Source organism: Sarcophilus harrisii, chromosome 2 (genome assembly GCF_902635505.1).
Source record: "Sarcophilus harrisii chromosome 2, mSarHar1.11, whole genome shotgun sequence".
Taxonomy (NCBI): Eukaryota; Metazoa; Chordata; class Mammalia; order Dasyuromorphia; family Dasyuridae; genus Sarcophilus; species Sarcophilus harrisii.
The window spans coordinates 523,888,615-523,905,955 of NC_045427.1; the positions used below are offsets into that span (position 1 = coordinate 523,888,615).

At 40.0% G+C, this 17,341-nt stretch overlaps 1 protein-coding gene across 3 annotated transcripts in view; it reads right to left on the reverse strand.

The window, feature by feature from the left end:
* The window catches only part of TLN2 (talin 2), a 528,144-nt gene extending 511,611 nt beyond the window's left edge, over positions 1-16,533 (reverse strand). For 2 of the 3 annotated variants that reach the window (XM_003755615.4, XM_023497706.2), the window contains exon 1: positions 16,420-16,533. The gene's annotated coding sequence lies outside the window, so the exon portion shown is untranslated. Of the gene's footprint in view, positions 1-14,404; positions 14,592-16,419 lie in introns of those variants that run through there. The other variant, XM_031955439.1, reaches the window with a different exon arrangement.
* Between the last annotated feature and the right edge of the window lie 808 nt (positions 16,534-17,341).

Sequence of the window (17,341 nt, forward strand, 5' to 3'; positions counted from 1 at the left end):
GGAAAATACAAGGTATGATAAGGAGACATAAGACCTCTTCACTTAGGAACCAAAGAGACATCTCTGTTTTGTTTCGTCCATTTCTTTTTTTTTTTTTTTTTTTTTGGGGGGGGGGGGGGGGGGGCGGGGGGGCTCCTGGGCTCCATCACCTGCTTGTGTGTCTGCTCCACAGGGCCCCAAAGGCGAGAACGTGGGCTCCATCACCCAGCCGCTCCCCAGCAGTTATCTCATCTTCAGGGCACCCTCTGAGTCCGACGGTAAGTCCTCCTCCCTGCCCTCATACTCAAATCCTCCTGACTTCAGGGTTGGTCAACATTCATTTTTGAAAGATTTTGAGTTCTAATTTTTTTTCTCCCTCCTTCTTTTCCCTCCCCAAGACAGCAAGCAATCTAATAGATTATATATGTATAATCATATTAAACATTATTTTTACATTAATCATGTTCTAAAAGAAGAATGAGAACAAAAAGTGAAAACTTCAAGAAAGAGATTTTTTTTTTTTTTTTTAAGTGGACACAGTGGATAGAGCACCAGGAAGGAACCAAGTCTGGGGGAGTGCCAAGAAACAGAAGACAAGGATTAAGAGAGGAGAGGAAATGCGGTGATCATGCATCAGTCATCCCAGGGGGCCCAGTGAAAGGAGTAGTTAGATCTGAAGACACTGGGGAGAAAGGGCAGAGGTAAATGGGAATGAAAGAGGGGCCCCTGGGATTCAGTGCCCCAGGATGATATCCAAAGAATCCATTTTGCATATACTATAGTAACTAGTTTCAATTCCAGAGCAAGATGCCCCTCCCAGGTCAAGCTCATCATTTTTAAACTTACCACCTAGCTGTTAACTCAAACCTTGACTGACCCCACTTCCCTCAGCCTCCTGTCCCCTCCTGACTGGAAGTTACCAAACTTCTCCCGATGCTTTCCTCTGCAGAGAACAGAAGCTGGACTTTCAGATCACTCTACTTTACATTCGATGTTCTACATGGTTTGGTAGCACCAGATTCTGGTTCCAAGAACTGGTTCTGTTCCAAGGAACAAAAGACCCCCTATTGCTCCACATGCCTCCCCCTCTCCTCAGTCTATTTCCACTTCCTTGCTTTTTTTTGTACCTTGTCTCTCCTTTTTAGACTATAAGCTCTTTGAGGGCAGGGACTGGCTTTTTTTTATGCATTGTATCCTGTGTGCTATACACACAGTGCCTGGCACTGGATAGATGCTTCATAATTGTTTAATGAATTGGATTGAGAAAATTAAGAAAAAAGGACATGATGCTAACCAATTTAGGAATGAATCCTGATGATATTAATGAATAAAGGAAGTTCTCTGAGAACCTTAAGTTATTGAAAGGTTCAAGATCGTGACACAAAGTGCCTATGAAGTCCATCTCACTAAAAGACACCCTGAGGAGCAGGGAATGTTAGAACTGGAGGGGAAGGTATACCCTGATGATACCTGCTGGGAGACAGCAGCTACAGATCTAGTAGGTTCAGCAAAGTCTGATTAGGGAATAGGGGTGGACCCAGAATTTCAGCAACTGCTAGGAGCCAGGAAATAAAAAAAAAATATCAACCCAATACAACAAACTTAGAATTGGAAATCTCTTCCCAAAGAAAATTTAATTTTCATAGAAAAATGTACTCATAATTACTGAGATGTCAAGCCCTATTTAAATACTTCAGTTTATTTCTCCTATTCTAATAAAGAATTACTAACGTCCAGTGTCCCACTGTAGCAAGGAAGTGACCCTGAGTCACTGAAGTTTATATTAGAACACAAACTTTTAGTCCAGGGATTCTGTGAATTTGTTTATTTTAAAATATTTTATAACTACTTATATAACTAGTTTTCTTTGTAATGCTATGCATCTGAATTTATGCATTTAAGAACTCTCTCTCTCTCTCTGTCTGTCTGTCTCTCTCTCTCTCTTACACACACACATACACACACACACACCTTGATCTATAAAGATCCTCTATTAAAGTTAGAAAGGGTTTGAGTACAGACTAGGTAATGGAATAAACATATATCATCTGAAGACAAAGAAATCTAAAGTGCAGAGAGTCTAATAACTATATGGTAATGGACTGTCTTGACCACAGCAACTCATGAAATTGTCTTTTAAGATGTGAAGAGGTTATAATTTGCACTGGCAAGTTCTAATAAGAAAATTGTTTTATTTCCTCTACCTTTGGTCAAGAAAGTTCTTACAGGTCAAGCAAAGATTCAATAATTTATTTACACAGCTACCAAAATACAGTTTTCTATCAAGGCTTTCTTTAAATATCAGTGTTTCAATATCACAACCAAATCCCATTTGGATGACAACTTTAAAGATTTGTAATGTATTACATATACTAACAGTGATGATGGTGGTAAGGAGATGGGATTTTTTTGTTGTTGTTTTTCTTTTGGGAATTCAGTAAGATTGAGTTGCTGAAAAGTTTTTGACCTTTCCCTTCTAGTAGTTTGCTTTAATGAATAAAATTATAGGCCCAATCCTTATTCCTATGTTTCAAGAACTCTGATTAAAACTGAAGACAATATGCTTGCACTAAGAAGAAATAGTGGTCATTCAAATCATATCATCTCTTTGGATCTTAGATAAGTGATCTAGAAAAATGAAAGATCTGGAACAGACAAGGTCATTTTTAGCTGTGGTATTCTGATCCCATATAACGGAAATCTAAATTAAATTTAATTTATTCAACTAGATTTCCCTTTAGAAGTCACTATCATTTCATATCTTTAAAGAGGCACTATAATTGAAAAGCCAGAGCAAACTAAATTTATTAAAATAGATACAAAAAAGCTAAAAAGTATTTATAATACAACTATGTGTCTAAACCTTATGAATGATTTTTAAAAAGTCCAAATTACTTAACTGTATTGAATTTTTATGTTAAATATGAATACATGGGCCAAGGACTTAGGAAATTTTAAATTTTATATACATGTTCTTTATAATGTTAAGATCTGATCTGGAAGTCTAATACTTCATTATCATTAACATTTACTAGTAATAAAAACCATTACATTGAATTCCCAATCCCTATATTTATGCACACATGCATTTTTGATTTCCTTCACAAGCTAATAATTGTACAATATTTCAGAGTCTGATTCTTTTTGTACAGCAAAATAACGTTTTGGTCATGTATACTTACTGTGTATCTAATTTATATTTTAATGTATTTAACATCTACTGGTCATCCTGCCATCTAGGGGAGGGGTGGGGGGGTAAGAGGTGAAAAATTGGAACAAGAGGTTTGGCAATTGTTAATGCTGTAAAGTTACCCATGCATATATCCTGTAAATAAAAGGCTATTAAATAAAAAAAATTTAAAAAAAAAATTTACTAGTAATAATATTGGCTACAGCAAATCCCTTTTAGGACATTTTTGTTACTATCTATATACTATTATATTTATATATTTTATGAGTGTTATTTTTTTTCAAATTTCTACTGGCAATAGCTACAAAGTCTACTTCCTACATCATCCTAATCCACAGTTTTTCTTTTGTTTGGTTTTGCTTTGCTTTGCTTTGCTAAGAAAGAAATCATTTAGGATCTAATCTATGATTTTAATAATATAGTGAACTCTCAGGAAAAGAAGTTCCTTTTACCAATACAAGCTGACACCTTTTCTGCAATTTGTAACTTTAAAGTCAGGGTTCTTAATCTTGCATCCAGGACTCCAAAAAGTTCATAGACGTCCATAAATTTGTGTGCATGTAACATCTCACTGAAATTTATCATGTCCTTCTGTTTGGAAGGTAGAGAACAATCATCAATAGAATTCACAAATATTTTCATCTCATACTACCATTGTTGTAGATATCAAAATTTCTTCACTACTTATAAATTACTATAGTTATCAGACCTGCTGTTAGATATGTTAGATCACAATAATTTTTTTTTTCCTTAGCATTTTGTTAACTGTCAATTCAGTAATTTTTCAGTCACCTCCAAGTCTCTGTGACTCCACTTGGGATTTTGTTGGCAAAGATAACTAGAGTGGTTTGTCATTTTCTTCTCCAGCTCATTATAAGGAAGTGAGGCAAACAAGATTAACTGGCTTGGCTAAATTCAGAAAAATAGTGTTTAAGGGTGTATTTGAATTCGAGAAGATAAGAATTCCTGATTCTAAGCCCAGTGCTCTATCCCTTGTATCACTTAGCCACTTAACTGTACTTCATTATAAGTGGTTTCCTTTGTAAATCTGCGTATTTTATTTCATATATTTAAAAAAAAAAAAAAAACCACATGATTTTGAGGTCTTTACAGGATTCCCCAGACTGCCAAAAGGATCTATTCCTCAAATTGAGCAAGAACCTCTGCCTTCAAGAGATACCTTAGACATTAAGATGTTTGGTGACTTGCCCAGGTCTTCCTGGTCTTGAAACCAACTGTCCCCCACCTCTGCCCCTCTTTACTTTGCCCAAATACATTAACTTTACATAGCTCAAAAAAATAGACTAATATACAAAAATGTCTAGATGAAGTTAGTGGACTCCAGAAAGCTAACATGACATAAAACTCACTAAGAAAATTAAAGTACAAACATAAAACCATGAAATGTTCGGGTTTCCTCATTTTAGGAAAGGTACTGACAAAATGGAGAACATCCAAAGAACTAAAAATGTGAGTGGACCAGTATCAATGAAGTAGAAGGAAGGACTGAGTTTTCAACATCTTGAAATGAATGGAAGAACAGTCTAAGAGGACTGTTGGAACTTGACTAGAAACAATAGGTAGAAGATGCAGAGTTAACTGAGAGACAGCCATATAAACAGTGAAGTAGACAAGTCCACAAATAAACAGAGAAAAATCATATATAACAGTCAAAGACAGATGATAAAGATGGAGAAACAGATGGAGAAATAGATGATAAACTGTAGAGACAGATCAAAATTTAAATAAAAGTATAGATAAAATGGATGGATGGATGGATGGGTAAAAGACAGAATTTATTAAATGCTTATGTGAGCCAAGCACTGTGCTAAATTTTGGGAATAAAAATAAAAACAGCGAAAGCTCATTCTCCCAAAAATCTTCCTAACAATTAAAAGACATCCAAACATGGGATAGTTTAGGCTGTCTTGGATAGTCTTTGATTCCCTAATGACCTCTTTGGGTAGATACCATACAAGAGATTCCTGTTCATATGAAGGATAGGCGAGGAAATTTGAAGTCCCTTTGAATTCTAATATTTTATGATCTCCTAAGATTCCTTTTAGCTCCAAAATCTATAGATCAGATTCCTACAATACAAACCCAAGCTGAATAATTCACTGGAAAATCAAACAGAACTTTGGGATTTTTTAAGAAAAGATTTTAAAAGAACAAGCAAATATGCAAAATTTTACCATGAATACTTAATGAAGAGCCCCCAAACATTTTGCTTGAAGAAACAATATTTGCAAAACACTAACAGGCCTTCTTTGTCACACCCTAGAGTGTGTGAGATATACCACCTTCAATAGCATAGATAAATACAGCAACCCCTTCTCTGGATTCCCCATTTTTTCCCTAATTTATGACACATATATGTTCATCTGGTATCTCAACTTCTAAAAGGATTAATGTGTTTAAGAATCTTTTTTTAAACACTTGCTATAAAGCCACCTCCAAAGAGCTGGGAGGTCAACGTGTACAAACAGAAAAGGTCTTACCCAAGAAAGAAAGAAATTTGGGGCAATGATTGCACAGTCAGCAATAAAAGATACCTCACTCTCAAATACCCTTCATTTTTTTTCCTGTCACAAAGAATAAAACCTACTGTCAGATTCCTATTATTTTCCAGCCTGTCAAGCAGCTAGATGAATCCTTTGCTCTACACACTGGAATACCTCTGGTACATACAGGTAGCCAAAAAGCCTAATGAAGTAAATACTGAAAATTCTTCAGGTAGAGAACTTTTTAAAAAAGTGATTACCATTTTCACTCTAGCCATATGCAAGCCAGAATATGCTGGAAATAAGCCAGAGAATTAAATTCAACTTGTGGAGTGGTTTTTGGAAAGTAAATTTAAAAACCCTTTTATATGCATTGAAAATGTGATTTTTACAGACTATCCTTCCCTAACAGAAACAGGGAGGTAGAAAGTGTAGAGTGACTACAACTCAAGTTTAAGGAAAGGACTAGACTGCAATCAGATGGTCGGAAGTTACAAGTTAAACGCTGAATCTCCAATGTTGAGGAAAGAACATCAGGATTTTCCCCAGAAGGATTACAGTTCTCGGCTATCTCATCTCCACTCCACACTCCCTGCTTTTTCTCCTACACAATCATTTTTTGGCAGCTTCTTTCAAAAATCACCATGGTTCCCATACTGCTTGTCAAGCCCAACAGGACATAGATGGTGTAGAACGAAGGATATTATATTAAGAATATGAAAACTTGGGTTCCAATCCCAATAGCTGTTTATTGTTAGGTAAGTCTCAATCCCTTTGTCTCATTAATCATTTGTAAAATGAAGATTTGGACTAAATGGTCCCTAAGGTCCTTTCTGTCTCTATGATCTCTGACCCTGGACCCTTCCCCTTGGGAGAGGAAGAATAATAGGCCAGCTGAGAGATTTGAGAAACTGATTTGACAGGAAAAAAATTAAATAGGAAATCCCATAACTTAGTTTGAAGACCATGATATAGCTCCAGACGGAAAAGACTAAGAAAAGAAGATAGAAGAGCCAACCTCCACATTTTACAGATGAAGACAATGAGCCCCAGAGATAAGGTGACAATAATTATTAGTAATTTTTTTTTTCATTCAAACCTGTGGTTTTATCAGTGTAGGAGAAATCCCACTGTGGAAACTTCCTTTACATATAGATACAGTCAACCTGTCTATAACTTATTAAGTTCCAAATCTTTTATCTCCAGCCACAATCTCTTGAATCACCTGCTGCTCCCTGAACATCTTTAATAAGATGTTACCTGGCTACTCAAACTTCACCTCTACAAAACTAAAGTCTTCCTTTCCAATCTACCCTCTCCTCCTAATTTATTTATTTCTTATACCTGTTACTTCTCCTTATAGAATTCAAGCTTCTTAACTTAATGCAAGGAAATTTTTGTATCACTAGCACATGGCAATTACTAAAGAAAAATGACTAATTAATGGGACAAGTCCAAACCTCAGAGGCAACCTCATACTCTTCCCTCTTCCTCATTTCCCACATAAAATCTACTTCTATTTATTCTACATTCACACCATCTTGCACATTCAGACTTTCCTTACCACTCCCAGTCACTAATCTTGTTCAGGTCTTCATATTCTCAACTTTTTAAAACTGTCTTATTGTTAATCTTGTCTTTTTTCCCTTTTATGAAGCCTTCACACAGCCACCAAGCCAGTTCAATTCATGGACTATATTTCTAACTCTCATATACTTTCCTGCCTTGTCCTATTTCCAATCACTCTTTGCTAAAACCCAACTCTGGATCATTCCCATCATCTGTCTTTTTCACTCCTACTCACATGCTACTGAAAGGAACTGAGAAGTTATAAAACTGTGTAGATATTATTTCATCTCAAATGGCCCTTCATTGCCATTTTCTATTCCATTCACGATGACTGATCCAACTTTCTTATTCTTTCCTCAAATTTCCCATAACACCTCACCTTCTCAGCTGAGAACCTTGCCTCATTCATCACCAAAAAATGAGGTCTTTCCCCAAAAATACTGTTTTCTCATCTCTTCATGTCACACTCCCCTACCAGCTCAGGTATAAAAGTAAATTGCTCTTTTTTTTTTAACAAGTACTCCCCCTCTACATGCATTCTTGATCCTATCTCATGTTGTCTTCTCCAGAAGATTGCTCCTACTATCATTCCTACTCTTTCTCCAATCTTTAATCCCTCCAGAGCTAATAGCAACTTCCCTAATATTTAAGTCTTCTTACAAAAAAAGCCCTCTTTAGATCCTAATATCTCCACTACTGTCCAATATTCTTCCTTCCTTTCTCAACAAAACACCTGGAGGAAAAAAAGTCAATGCTTAGTGCCTCCATTTTATCTGCTTCTCTTCTCTTCTGGGTACCAGTAATTACTGTGCCAAATTAAGTCTTGTCTGTTCATCTCCTTCTTGACTTCCATAGCATTTGGCATTCAAAACTACCATCTCTTCCTTCTGGGTATTTTCTCCTCTCTGGGTTTCCTAAACACTATTCTTTCTTGGTTCACATTATAGTCAGATTGCTCCTTCTCAGTCTCCTTTGCCAGGTTTTCATCCAATTCACACCCACAAAATGCAGGTGTTCCCCAAATTCCTGCCATAGGACCCCTTCTCTTTTTTATTACTCTCTATGATGATCTAATCAATTCTAATTTGTTTAATTGCCATCTCCATGCAGTAGTCTATCACATATATACCTTATGCCTTCCTTTCTCCCCTAAGCTATAATCCTACATTAACAACTGTCTATCAATTAATCAGATATTACATGGGCATCTCAAATTCACTCTGTTCAAAACAGAACTTATCTTTTCTCCCCAATTCTCAATTTCCTGATTACTGCTGAGACCACTTCCATCATTCCAAGCCACCCTGTTCACAATCTTGATGTCATCCTCAATACTTCATTTTTGCTCACTCTCTATCTAAACAGTTGCCAAATCTGTTCTTTTCTACCCTTAGAGCATCACTTGCATAGATCTCTTCCTCTCCACTCAGCTACTATCCTATTTGAAGCCCTCATCATCTCTTGCTTAAACTTACTTAGTGTTTTATTCAATTTTGAATTCTTCTACCTATGCATTGATAACCTATACTAGAAATAATATACTTCATCTCAACCTACTGAAATCTTTCCCTTCATTTTAGGTCTTATTTATCATCAATATGAAATCCACCACAAATTCTTTTAGAATTATTTATCTGAACCTTTCCACTGTTCCTGTCCCATGCTACCTTGTATCATAACTATTTGAATATATGTCCTATTCCCCTATTGATAGCTGAGCTCTAGAGAGCAGTGTGTTGTACTGAAATAAGCATTGGCTATGGAGTCATACTACATTGGTTCGGATTCCAGTTCTGCCATTTCATGCCTATGGAACCTAAGCTACCAAGCCTCAGTTTCTCCTCTGTAAAATGTAAGTTAGATGATCTTTGTGGTCCTTTCCAGCCTTAAATCTCATTGATTTCATCAACGTGCTGTTTTTGTTTGACTTTACATGCACTATAACCTGGTAGAGTGCCCTGAAAAGAGTAGGTGCCACTAAATTTGCTGAGCTGAAATTATTCAAAAGCAAATCTCAGGACTTCTCTGAGTCAAATGGGAACGACAACCCCTGCACTATCTACCTCACAAGCGCATTGAGAAGAAAGTACTTAGTAACTGTAAGTGCTACATAAAAAGTCAACTATTATTATTACTCAAGAACACAAGATTCTTTTAAATGCTTCTGTCAAACCAAGCCATCTCCACAAAAGAACTAGAGTTTTGGCCAGTCCCAGGAAGGAGACTCATTTAAACAGGACCTAAAGGCAGATAAATAATAGGTTTTGAACCCATAGGTAGCACTTTAAGGTAAATGAGAAAATTAAGCCTCTTATGTGGGCTTCAGAGTAAACTGTAAAACCCAATAATAATCTCGGCTTTCCCTGGAGCATTAACCTGCATGACTTCAGGGCACATTTTGGAAGGTATTCTCATTTAAATCAACATGTCAGAATATATACAGACACCAGTGTCAAGTAATTAAATGGCATGTCCAGAAGCAGTGGAAACACCCAGGAGGGAAAAAGAGAGAGAGAGAGGATTTTAATTTAAGACATAAGAACTTAGTGGTCTGAACTTTGTTCAGAATCCTTAGAAAAAAAAGAATGGGGGAAAAGCATCCTTAGCATCACATGCTTTACACGTGTACAGACTTAAACACCATGCCAGATAGAGAGGCAAAAATCTTCCTACTGTTTCTCAAGTGGACACAGGAACTGAATGTTGCATAATCTCTATCACTGACCTACATGCCATCACTATCATCTCAAGGATGTCAAATCCCCATTTCTGTACAACAGCAACTGAGGCTGCCCCCAGTGTAAATTCTTTCTTCAGGGAAAAAGCAACAAAAGGCAATTACCAGAGAATAAATCTAGTTGTCTTTAGAGCCTCCATATTAATCAAGTGATCATCAAGTATTTCATGAATGCCAACTATGTGCTCAGAACTATACAAGACACTGAGAACAATAAAAGATTAATGAATTATAGGATCTTTGGAGATAATTTAGTATAATCCCTTTGTGGTACAGATGGGTAAACTGAGACCCAGAAAGGTGAAGCCACAGATGAACCACTGTTTAATGCTTAGGAAGTGAAGAGAGTGAAAAATATGCTTTAAGTTCTTCTAAAAGGAATTGAAGTCAAGAATTTGGAAGTAAAACTGGGAACAGGGCTGAAACTCAGAAGGGATGCTGTAATTACCAGCTAAACAGATACTAAAGCAATTTAATAAACTCTCTTTGATCATGAGGAAGTACAGCAATAAAGGTCAACCTTCATTCTGACGGCTACCCTTTGTGTTGTGGAAATATGACACACTTCCCAAAAGCAACTGTAAACTAATATGGGGGAGGCAGAAAAATATGCTGTGTGAGAGGGCTGTATTTAGAGTCAGGGGCTTTTGAGTTCAAAATTTATCAGTCATTTAATACTTCTGTGACTTTGAGCAATTGAGTTATCTTTCTGGATCCCTTTCACCTCTGAATCTTTGAATCTATGATGTGGAAAAGAACTAAAGCTACCATATCTTCACTATTACTGTCTTCAGTGCAAGGTACTAATCCACAATAAAATTTTTCTAGGAGCTGGCCTTTACACTGAAGGAAATTACTTTACCAGATATTCCATCAACATGTACACAAATACAGATTTCCAGCTCCTAGAAAGAAGCTCACTGGAAGACTTCCTAAAAATGCTTTTTGTGGAGAAAGATGACTTCAAAAAGTTCAGTCTTTTCTTCTGCCTTTGAGAAGTATCTTTGGGTGCTGCCATACATTATATATGGATGGCAAGAAAGTGACAATCAAGTTTTTTAAACATTCTCTGTATTGTAGGTTTTCTACCCAGGATATAGCAAGTGGAGAAGAATAGGAGTTATATGCATTCCCCAGACCTTGAACTTTTTCCAAAACATTTCTGTCAACAGTTTACATTCCAGGAGGAATTAATATTTATTGATAATCTATCTACTTGCTGTAGAAATAGAAAGGGACATTATCTCTAGGAACTAAAACTATGGGGGGTTATTATTCTCCAAAAAGAAATTTTTGTCTAAATGGCACTAGAACCTTAGAAAAGCAAAATATATAACATACACACATGCATACACATGTATATGAACAATATTCCCTTCCTGTACTATCTACATAGCCAAAACATCAAGAATCTGACTGAAATTAAAGTGACTGTTAAGAGGTAAACATAAACATGGAACTAACATCAACTCTGAAAATCCAGTCAAAGTCATGATTCCAGGTAACCCATAAATAAAGTCTCTCATTACCAAAACAGAAAGAAACAATTAAAGTCCTTAAATGCTCAAAGAGTCTATGATTCTACTCTGTATTCAGTATGGTCTGTTCTTTCTTGTCTAACTAGTACTAACTCAAAAAGATAATGGTTATTTAAAATGAGTTAAACTTCACTTACGTAAGAAAGATACACCATAAATCTCCCTCTTTGGTCAAGTGTTTTTTTTTTTCCCCTGTAAAAAGAACTTCTGCCTTTTGAAACTTTTCGTGTAATTTTTTTTTTAGTGGAAAAATTACAGATGGACCACAGATTCCTTAACTATGTTTTATCTTTAGGCAAAACATCTGGTTATATACCCTTTATTTATTCTAATTATTTTAAATGGTTTGAATTGGTTTGTGTTTTGACTAGTTTTTACTAGTTAGTTCCCTTATTAGATATAAAATTAATAGGATTAGAAAGTTTTAGAGGAAAGTACCATAATTAAAAAGGCACCAGCTGGATAAGTTAGGCTATAATTCTGACTATGTTTACTACAGCTTCCATCTTGTCTTGAAAATTGCTATGCCCAATAAAAAATTAGCTTAAAAAACTTCACTGCTTTTTTCTACTTTTCCCCTTAGGGACAAACACCCAAAATTTTTCCAAAAAATGCTGCAAGACTTGTGGAAAGAATATCATAGGACACAAAGTCCTATATTATTTCCTAATATTCTTGACAGTCAAAGAAAAAACACCCCAAAACATTAGAATGTTTTGAGTTTCACAACATGCAAAGAACAGTTTTCAAATATTTTGAAGTCACAGAATGTTGCTCAAGCTGTAATTATTACAAAAAAAGTTATTTTTTAAATAGCATAGTTGACAATTAAATCTACATGCTAAAACCTTTAAGACAAAGGAAATATTTAAGGGATAAGGTAAAGGATAATTTGTCCTTTCTGGGCCTCAGTTTCCTCATATGTAACAAGAGAACAACAATCCCTATGGTACACACCTCCAAGATGGTGATTACAGGAAAAAAAATGTAAATAAAATGCAAACCTTAAAGCACTATATAACTATCAATTATTATTATAATAAAATTTCCTTTTCTTTTGATTTTGCTCCTAATCTTTATCACAGTTTAAAAAAAAAAGATTACAATAAAATTTATACCTGTAATGGCAAAATTCCTCTGTTTACTTTCTGGAATAGTCTCCAGGAATAGCCTGAAGGATAACCATGAGAAAGGGACTAAATTTAAGGAGGGAAATGTTCAGAAACTTAAAATATGTAGGGGATAGAGGAAATCCCCTACACACAAAGAATAATTTCCCCAAAAAGGCAACTCCATTTTCAAAATACTTGGGGGGTGAGGAAGTGGGAAAGGTTTCCTTAGAATATAGCGTAGAAAAAAGCCAGAAGTGAAAAAATGCAAAGTCTATCTCAACCACCAAATAGAAAAGACTGATGTAATCTAAATCTATATACCTACTCTGATGCTGTAATAATTTTCATTATAGACAACTTCAAAAAAGGTGACTTCTTTCTTCCAGGAAGGGAAAAAAAACAATTTCAGCTTTAATAAGGGCAAAATTTTCATTACAATTTTACCTAATAAGAGTCAGCAAAAAGTAAGAAGCTAAGGCAGCTTCATAGTCCATGTACAATTTAGCAGTCTAAAGATTCATAGTCACATAGTCATAACTGGCAAGATTTTAAAAGATGTAATTTTTCATCACTACATTAGATCCGCTTCAAAACTAGTCTATGCTAAACAGAGAAAACCGGAAAAAAGTCCTCAGGTATAGATGCTTGTATGCTATAACTCAAAAAGGGGGGGGGGGGGGGGAGCAGGAGTGCAGAAAATGGCATTCAGGAAGGTCCCCAAGGTCCAGCACATAAACTGGTAGAGGAAGTGGGATCACCAGCCCCTCTCAAAGATTAGATTATTTTGCAAATTTAATGGTAATTAGGGTTGGATTAGGTTAGGGGGCAACAGATTAAAAGAATTGACCTTTCAATATCTAAAGAATTCCAACTAGGGTAGTTTAAACCTTAGCATTACAGCATAGCTCTTAAAGGGAAATTCTCTTTCACAGGCTTTAAGATGCCGTCCAGTTTATTTAAAGAAAACTCAAAACGTACATACAGAACAGCAATACTATGGCAATATTTCAACAAGATGCAAAATATAAAGTCTGGCACATTCTTGCATACAAACACAACACAGAGATGTGGTTGTCCCCAGGGAATTTATCTCTTTTTCCTTCCACCATCAGAAAACAAGAACAAGATTTACTTTTTTTTTAAAAATTATCATCCTCCCTCCCCTTTATCCAAGAAAAAAATACATTCATAAGACAGCAAATGACAAAAATGAGAATAAGCAGTATTACTACACTATTGGAAAAGGATGCAATTCAGCAGGTCACTGTATTAGGGGAACCCAGCCATCCTAGGATGGTTTATGAGAGGCAGTTATTGTTTGAATCTTTGTGAGATTGTTGATACAAGACTTGAGCATCTCCATTTTACAGAGGAAAAAACTAAGGCTCTAAGCAAGTTAAGTGACTAGCCAGCCTCTGGTGTGAGTGATCACTCTTCTTGGTTAAGTCCAGCTCATTCTATTATCAGATGCTACCTCTCGAGAAATCATCTCCTGTGGGAAATACGTAACACTTTTTCCTTCGGAGTTAACCTCAACACCCACTTTTTCCCACTACCAAAAAGAAAAGCTGCTTCCTTAACTATGTCAACTTCCTTCTTGGTCTTGTCAACACCTGCGGTCACTCACGTACACCTCTAGGAATAACCAATTTCGTTTCACCCATAAGGTCCTCCCTGATAAACTCTTCTTTCCCATGAAAACTAGCACTACCACTCGATGTCCTCTTCTCTCACCATTTGTCACGGGAGACACCCCGGTTTCCCCAAAGCCTCACCTGGCAGACAAACCTTCACTTAGTGAAACCCCAACTTCGAGTCCCACCCCCTTTCTGCGCCTCCAGGAGCTGAATTGCAAGTCCAGGGAATTGACCTGGCAGGGGCTGGCGAGGGCTGGGGACGGCCGGGGCAGCTCGGGAGGACGCTGGAAGTGCCAACGGAGTCGCAGACGCGATTCCAAGGAGGACACGGGGGACGGACTGCCCAAGAACAGCTCCCCCTTCCCCCGCCTTTCTCCATCTCCGCCCCCACCCCCAGCCACGCTCCTAAGCAGCCACGCGAAACCCAGGAGCTCCCGGCTGCTGGGACTCCCCGCTCCTTTCCCCGCTCTGTATTGAGCAGTCATTGCTCCGCAGGGCAGCGAGAGCTTCCAGGGCGCTCCGCTTCAAGCAGCGCCGGGAAAGATCTGAGAGGATATTTCTTTTCCCACTCCCCCTTCCACCCCACCCCTTTTCGACATGCAGCAAAAAGCACCCACCTCTATTCCCCGCATATCTAGAGCGCAAGGCTGAGGTGCCCCTACAGCCGCGTACCAGCAACCAGCCTCAGGGCTAGATGGGCGTGTTCCCCCCCTCCCAGAGCTGGTACCTCCGGATTTCGGTGGGGAAGGGGAGAGGGAAAGGCGCAGTGGGGTGGGGCGGGTATCCAGCAACTGGACCGGGCTGCTTTCCTCCTACCCTCCCCTTTCTCTTCAGCGGGTCCAGTAGGGAGCACTACTGGTCCCTGATTTGGGGGGGGCGGGGGGCGCTTCCGGCTCATGCCAGCTTTGGCAATGTGCGGCAGCCCGCAGTCGCCCCCACCTCGATAGCTCTAACAGGGACACCCGTTCCGCTCCCCGCGCCCCGTCGTCCTCTCCCACCTCCACATGTACAAAGTTTCCCAGCGAATATAGCTCGCTTCCAACCCCCGCGTGTAACGAAAGCGGTGCTGAAGATGCAAGGCTGCTAACCAGCTCCAGAAACTGCTCTCCATACACATGCACACATGCACACACACACACATACATACACACCCCCCAACCCCCACCAGCAAGACCCACTGAAAATATGGCGCCTTCGAATATCTTCACTCAGTCTTATCAAGGATCCCAAAATGCGTGTTCTCAATCCCTCTAGTTCCCACAGAACGCGGGGCGCGAAATTTCAGTTCAGACAGAGGCGAAACGGGACAAGAGAAAAAGGCTGGAGGGAGTGGATTCTCCCAGCTAGGCAAAATGAGCAAACCGCACTTAATCCAAGTCCTTTCCTCGGATCTCAGAGCCTCGGCTTTTGCCAGTTCTTTTGCAGCCAGAAATTTGTGACAAAAATATAAAGTAAAAGAGCGAATGAGAAAGAGGCGATTAACCTCTCCTTAAGCTTTCAAACCCCGAATCCAGGAGGGGTTAGTGAGATTAAGACGGATATATTCTGCTTCGGATGCGGCTGCTAGCTACTTGTTTGCAAAGTAGCGCCGGAGTGGAGATGGGTTGTGCTGGAATGAAGCTGATCGACCAGCCAGACTAACTCTCCCCGGCTTCAGGAGGCGGCAGCAAAAGTCGCTGGAAACCGGCAACTGGAGGGGGTCACTTTCGCCTCCGGGGCTGCTTTTTAAAGCCCAATCACCGGAAACCAACCCTGGAACAGAGAATTAGACCCTCCTCTGCAAGCAGCAAAGAGCCCGCTACTAAGTCCCGGCTCTAAAGAGATCTGCAACTGCAAATCGTAGACTCTAGGTTGAGTGCAATGAAACGTGCATATGCAAAAGACAGGTGCATTATTTTCATTTTTTAAAATCTTTTTTATTTCGGGGGGGAAAAAAAAGCTCTTCCAGAATTAGGAGTCTAGGTAGCTTTGCATTTAATTTCTGCACTGGCATCACTCTCAAGATGGGGAGAGGGTAGAGAGAGAGAGAAGAGGGGGAAAAAAATCCAGATTTTTCCTCTTTGCAAGAGGAGGGGGGAAAAGACACGAGAAATTTCATGCAACGTGCATGCATCTGGAGGAAGAGGAAAACCCGAATGACCCGTGTGCCTTACCGGGGGATGCGCTTAGGGTTTCATTGCAGAGTGCCTGCCTGTGTGTGTGCAGTTGGCGTGCCCCCCGGTGCGTCTGCTGTCCGCTCTGCTCCTGCAGCCGCCGCTGCCGCCGCCTCCGGCTCCAGGCGCCGAACAACAGTCGGGAGAGAGAGCGCGAGTGCGAGCGCGAGGACAGGAGAGGAGAGGCGAGGAGCGCGAGCCCGGAGCCCCCAGCACCGGGAGAGCAGGAAGCGCGTCATCACTCTGGGACGGCTCGGGCCTTTTTTTTTTTTCTTTTTCCTTCTCCATCCCAAACTGCGCCGCGTCCCCCCACCCCGCGGGGTTCGGACTCGGGGTTCGGCCCGACGCCGTCCCCGAGGCCCGGCCTGGAGCCCTCCCCTCCTCCTCCTCCCCGCGGGAGCCCCGAGGCCGCGCGCGACCCAGCGGGGCAAGGCGACGCCGCCGTGGCCGCGGAAGGGACCGTGTCACCCCCACCCCCGCCGCGGAGTCTTGGGGTACTTGTTCTGTCCCCGTTCATGGAGGCTGTGGGGGAGGGGGGAAGCGCTCGGAGAGGGACTGCGGGAGAGCGGCCCGTGCGTCCCCGCGCGGGCACTGCTGGCCGGGGTCAGAAAGGTGTGACCCGGCGCCGCCGTTGGGCCCCCCCAGAAGTGACCGCCCTCCGAGCCGCCGGCGGCGGGCAAGCAGCGTCTAGAATAGCGCGCTAAACTTGGAGCCTGGAAGACCAGGGTTCAAGTCCATCCTCGGCCCTCGCTAGTTGTATGACCCTGACCGAGCCTCGGAAAGCTCTGCCTCAGGCTGCAAAATGGAACTAAGCGCCCCCGCCTCCCGAGTAGCTGGGAGGGCCGGGGGAGATTACATTTGTGAAGGGCTAACAATTGTCGCCCGGTGCGCGCAGAAAAACTGCTGAGGGAGCAGGCATCAC